Raw genomic sequence first — 5984 nt, 5'->3', positions numbered from 1 at the left:
TCCCGAACTGTATTTAATTTTTATTCTTATGCTTATTGTTATATATATATTTTTTTTTTTTTTTTTTTTTTTTGTATTTATTGCTTTTTGCTACTGGGCAGTCCAGTAGAGCAGTGGTTCTCAAACTTTTTACACCAAGTACCACCTGAGAACGTAGGCTGGCTCTCCAAGTACCACCATATAACCGGCGTTAAAAATACAGTCTATTCAGCTATGCACAGTTCACGCAGGAGGCAAATGTATTCCTAATACCATTATTTATTGTTAACTTTTGTCAGACACAGCCACAATGTACAAAGGGTTAGCACTAGAACTAGCAAACGCTTCCACACAACTCATACAATGCAAGGGGCATTGAGAACATAATAACTAACATTCTCACATAGCAAGTGAGAAAATTAAGAACAACTGTATTTCAGCAAATGTACTTAATTCTCTCTCTATCTATCTATCTCTCTCTCTCTCTCTCTCTCTCTCTCTCTCTCTCTCTCTCTCTCTCTCTCTCTCTCTCACACAGCAAGCAATTGTCCGTCATTCTCTTTCTCCCACACTCACACTTTACCCTTTAAATGCCAGTGTTTGTGATGGGCATCACAAATTATTGTAAAAAAGAAAAGAAAACACATATTCAATACATTTTTGAACGTTTACCCTTTAAATGCCAGTTTGTGTGATGGCATCGCAAATTATTGTTAAAAAAAACACACAAAAAGTCAAATATTTTCAATATATCAAATGCAAAGTAAATTTTTCTGGGGGAGATTGTTACAGGCTAGGCATGTGTCAATGATTAGCAGCAACACAGATTTTGATGGATTTTTTGTAATGTCAGATTTAACACCAACTCTTTTCAGAAAAGTGGGAGTATTTTATTTTTTATCTGACATTACAAAAAGAATTAAAAAAAAGATTGTTATGATCAGGGCTGAAGTTGAATTAAAGATGTATGACTGTTTAGACTGCATTACGCTCTGTCACAGTGATCTCCTGGTTGTTCCCCACTTAGGTTATCTAACTATCGCGCCGCCGCAACCAGAAACACTGGCCTGGCCTGCTTCTAAGTTCAGTGGCCTGACTGCAATTTTTAATTTTTTATTGTTTTGCTTTTTTGTAAATGTTTTCAAGTACCACCAGCAGTACCACCAAGTACCACTAGTGGTACGCGTACCACAGTTTGAGAACCACTGCAGTAGAGAGAGAGATAGAGGAGGAACAGGAGACAGAGTGGGGCAAATAACGACGGGTGCGGGAATCGAACCCGGGTCGGCCGTGCCGCGACTCAGCGCGTTATGTGGTTCGCCACTGGGGCGCCCTGGCTTATTGTTATTCTTAATCGTTTTGTCTACCTAAATGTTTACGGTTTACTGTGAGCGATTTGTAGTCATAAATTCCCTCTAAAATCTCTAAACTGTGACAGTAGAAACTAGGCCTGTCCCCGACTAAGGATTTGTCAACTATGATTGGCCGAAATTTGCCGATAGTGGACTGGTAGTCGACTACCCCCCGAATGCAATTATTTTTTTTATAAATAAAATAATTTTAAAAAAGAATGGGGGGGGGATCATCCCATTTGGGCTGTGGGGGGTGCTTAATGTCTGAAGGACTAGACTGAAGGCTTCTTGTCCTCTGTGAAAGTATGCAATATGTCCACCGATGGATACATCTTGATATGTATAGTGTGTGAAATCCTCTTTCAGTGCCTCTGTGCCCCGTTTTCTTAGGCAGTTAGCCTCGCTGGTATGTGCACCATTAGCGTTAGCCACGCTTCTAGGCCTCTTTGCTTTTGGAAAGAATGATTTAAAAATATATATTAGTCGACTAGTCGAGGTCATCCCTAGTAGAAACCCTGCAAAAATCCAATTGTTTTGTGCGTTCCTCTGGTGGGGAGGATTCCGAGTAACTGACTGCAAGTAAACGATTAAGTTCCCACATTTAAAAAGAAAAAAGTCTCATTGAGATTAAAAAAGATAGGCAGCAGCACAGTTACAATTTCACATTTACAGACAAAAACTATTTAAGAAAAACAAACATATAGCAATTAAAACAAGGACAATTCACAGAACCATTTAAAGTCAGTCAAAACATCTGCAGCCAGATGTGCTGGATTCCATATCACTTAGAAGGGTTTTAAAAGCAACCAGTGAGACCAGCTCATTCAAGTTCAGGTGGTTTTGTAGCTGATTCCAGGTGGAAGGAGCTGCATATCTGAACACCCTTTTTCCCAGTTCAGTACGGACCCGAGGGACAATGGAGCTGCACGTACTGTATGCCTCAGCTATCTGACAAAGTGGCCACATCAAAAACTCCACTAAATGTGTTCCTAATTGCTTATTAAACCGCTCCATGTGCGCCTGGCAAACAAACAAACACTATAGATGTCTGTGAGGTCCATAGGGGCCAGAAGGCTATCAAGACTTCCCACAGAGGGACTGTTACGCAAAGGATCTCACACAGCCTTCTGTTGACCGGCCGTATCCCAGATATCGTACAAAGCAAGTCACCTCAAACTTGAGCTATTTTCCATAACGGCTTAGCTAGTTTAGCTAGGTTTGGCTAGTGGTTATCGCACCAGTTTAAAGGCTTGGGGAGGGGGAGAAGGCTGCAGTGGTCAGATTTGTCTCCATCGCTGAGAAAACCAAACACACACAGACCTCAGGCTCTGATTAAATGGATAGTAGTGAAAATCATACTTATGTTGTGATTAGGAGCCTAATCTATGACCATCTTGTCCGTCTGACATTCACATGGAAGTTTCTTGTTTGCCAAAATATTGTCACAGTTCCTGAGGTTGGTTTATGCACATGTTTTGTGTGGATTTGTTATCCGTTGAGTGTTATTTTCCCTGCTCGCATTGTGCTTTGTGATTCCCTCTTAAAACTGCAAGCAATAAAATTAGGAAAAGCAACATTGCCAGTATATTTATATATCATTGCATGTAGAAACAAGATAACTGAAAAACCAGTATGTTCATTTGGTACAGTGTGATGTAAATGTTCCCTAAAAAGCAGCTAATATTTACACCAATGTCTCTCATGGAAAATCCATTTAACTCTAAATTAAGAATGTCATTTATTTCTCTAAGGCAAGAACGATAATGAATAGATCATTATTTATTTCATGAGTTTTTCTTTTGCCGGAGTTCTGGACATGAGGGAGAGAGGATGTAAGTCAAAAGAAAATAATTTGCTGAGCGGCAGGTTTGCCAGAAAAGCCTTAGCAAATAAACTCCCTTTGTGAAAGTAATTAATGTCACTGTGGGAAAAAGCACTTTATTTCCTCTCCCGTGGACTCCGGACAGCGGACTGAGAAACTGGACACCTTCTCGAACATCCAGTCAACTTGGGGACAAACGCTAAGTGGACTAAGAGGTAAGAACAGTGGACATGGCGTATACCCTCATGACGAGTACTGGTGTCATTGAGGCCGTCCTTTTCACATGCAGCTAGAAGGTTGTAGCGGTCAAACTTTATTTCAGTTTTGATATCAGTTTCCTTCTCTGTGTGCCCAGTAGCCCCAGAGAGAGGTCCAGGCACATGCTAGCACAGCTTAGCACAAAGACTGGAAGCAGTAGGGAGCAGCTAGCATATAGCTCTGTCAAATGTTAAGAAAAAAAACGTCTTACAACTAAATAAATCAATGGGCCTCATTCACGAAGCGATATAAGAACAGATTTCCTCTTATTTTGTTCTTAACTAGCATTTTTTCTTATTTTGTTCTTACCTGGGATTCAGCAATGTTTTCTCATTTTTGCTTTTCTCTTAGGCAAGACCAAATTCTAAGAGTGGTCGAGAGCACTCTTACCCAGATAAGAAACTCTTACCCAGATGAGAAAAAGAAAAAAAAGCCTACCATTGGTCAATTTCCCCCAAATACGACTTTAAATAACCCAGAAGTTATTGCGTGCATTATGCTTCTGAAATGGATTATATTATTGCTGATAGAACAGTTAGATCGATCCATTCAACAGGAATCGATTTGCGACTGATCTCAAAATGAGATTAGATTCAAATGTATTGTTATTATACAGCACAAGTACAATACACCATCCAACCAGAGTAGATAAATGCTCCAGAAATAAATATGCATGGAGAAAGGCTTATGTCAAGCAGCCTCAGCGTGCGAGTGCACACACACACACATGTGCAAAATGAATCGTTCCAGCAAAGTAGGCGTCTATTATTCTAATGACTTGTTTTATTGGGTATCATAGTAGTAAGTCCTACTGTAGAACATGACATAATTTTATTAGCATGACATCTAATTTATTAATGCTAATACTGCACGACTGCGCAATTGGCTCTTGACAAGTGTAAATTATGGATTAGTCCGTTGCAGTCAATGTTGGACCCTTTAGCTCAACTGGTTAGTGGTCACAGGTTCAAATCTCTCGGTTATCCACGTATTTTCCCCCGATTAATTTATGCATTTATTTATTTCTGGAGCATTTATATATCCACTCTGGTTGGATGGTGTATTGTACTTGTGCTGTATAATGACAATACATTTGAATCTAATCTCATTTTGAGATCAGTCGCAAATCGCTTCCTGTTGAATGGATCAGCATGGTGCAGATGCCATGCCGAACCTCTGCTGTTTTGCACACCGCCCTCGCCGTTTTGCACACGCCTCATTCGCCTTATAAGGAGCCGGCGGGGCGTGTCTGTATGCAAATGTGTTGAGCGAGAACGCACATTTCAGTTTAAGAATGTGGGATTCATCATTCAACACACCTGGGTAAAAACTAGAGATGTCCGATATTATTATGTCATATGCATACAAGTAAATAAAATAAAAAATTACAGTAGCAATAGTATACAAGGAAAATTACAATAAATAAGGGAAAGAGAAGGAAAGAGAGAGAGGGAAAAATAGAAAGGGAGAGTTTGAACCAGAGGAAGAGAGCGAAGAAAAGGGGAGATGCACAGATAATGTTTACATTTAGAATGCCTTGTTGAATGCATCCAGTGAAATTAACACATCAATATATATTTTTTTAGATTTTACCCTGCATATACAGGTAATTGATATCGATACCTTTCGTCTGGGTGCCACCATCAGGTCAAACTTGAGTGTATCCCCTGATCCATTTGTCGTACAATTTTGGAAATTATATCCTGAGATGTGGATACTGACGTTAAACAAATCTGACCTATGAAGTCAGCCACATTGGACTTTCCCTGCTCCCCTAGACTGTTCACTTGATTCTCACCAGGGATGTAAATTACTGGAGTAATAGTACTTCGTTACAATACTTAAGTACTGTTTTTGGGGATTTGTACTTTACTCAAGTATTATTAGGTTTGTATACTTGTACTTTTACTCAATTACATTTCAGAGAAAAAATACATACTTTTTACTCCTTACATTTAAAATGCAGACCTAAAAAGTTCAAATCTCGCCGGTCCAACAATTTTAATTAGTATATTTGTTTCTTTGGCCGAACTAACGTTAACGTTATTAATCCTGCGGCCGCACTTTATTTAAAAACAGCCAATCAATGGAAAATGAACCCGCCCATACCGATGCTGATTGGTCCTTGTGCAAGAATAGAAAGCGGGGATCTTTGATTAAACACCTGCTATCAGAAGAATAGACAGTCAGAAAAAAGGTTTTTACTTTTACTTTTTAGTACTTAAGAACATTTAAAAGTAGAAACTGTTTTACTTTTACTCAAGTGGGTTTTTAGCCAGATACACTGACTTTTACTTGAGTATGATTTTGAGACGGTACCCATACTTTCACTTTGTGTTTGTGTTTGTTCACAAAACCTGCTGTGTGGCATCTGGGGATCAACATGTTTAAGTGCGTATAATTTACATAATGTGTCTTGGAGACACAAGCATTTTCTTTCGTTTTATATTCCATATACGCGAAATTATCCCCGATACTTGTCACGATAACTACACAAAAACTATGATACATATTTTCTGCTTTTTAAGATTTGTATTGTAGTATAATTTGGGTTAATTATAATGTTTTTATGA

This window comes from Notolepis coatsorum, assembly GCF_963971535.1.
Source record: "Notolepis coatsorum genome assembly, chromosome: 2".
Classification (NCBI taxonomy): Eukaryota; Metazoa; Chordata; class Actinopteri; order Aulopiformes; family Paralepididae; genus Notolepis; species Notolepis coatsorum.
This window is presented reverse-complemented; position numbering follows the sequence as displayed.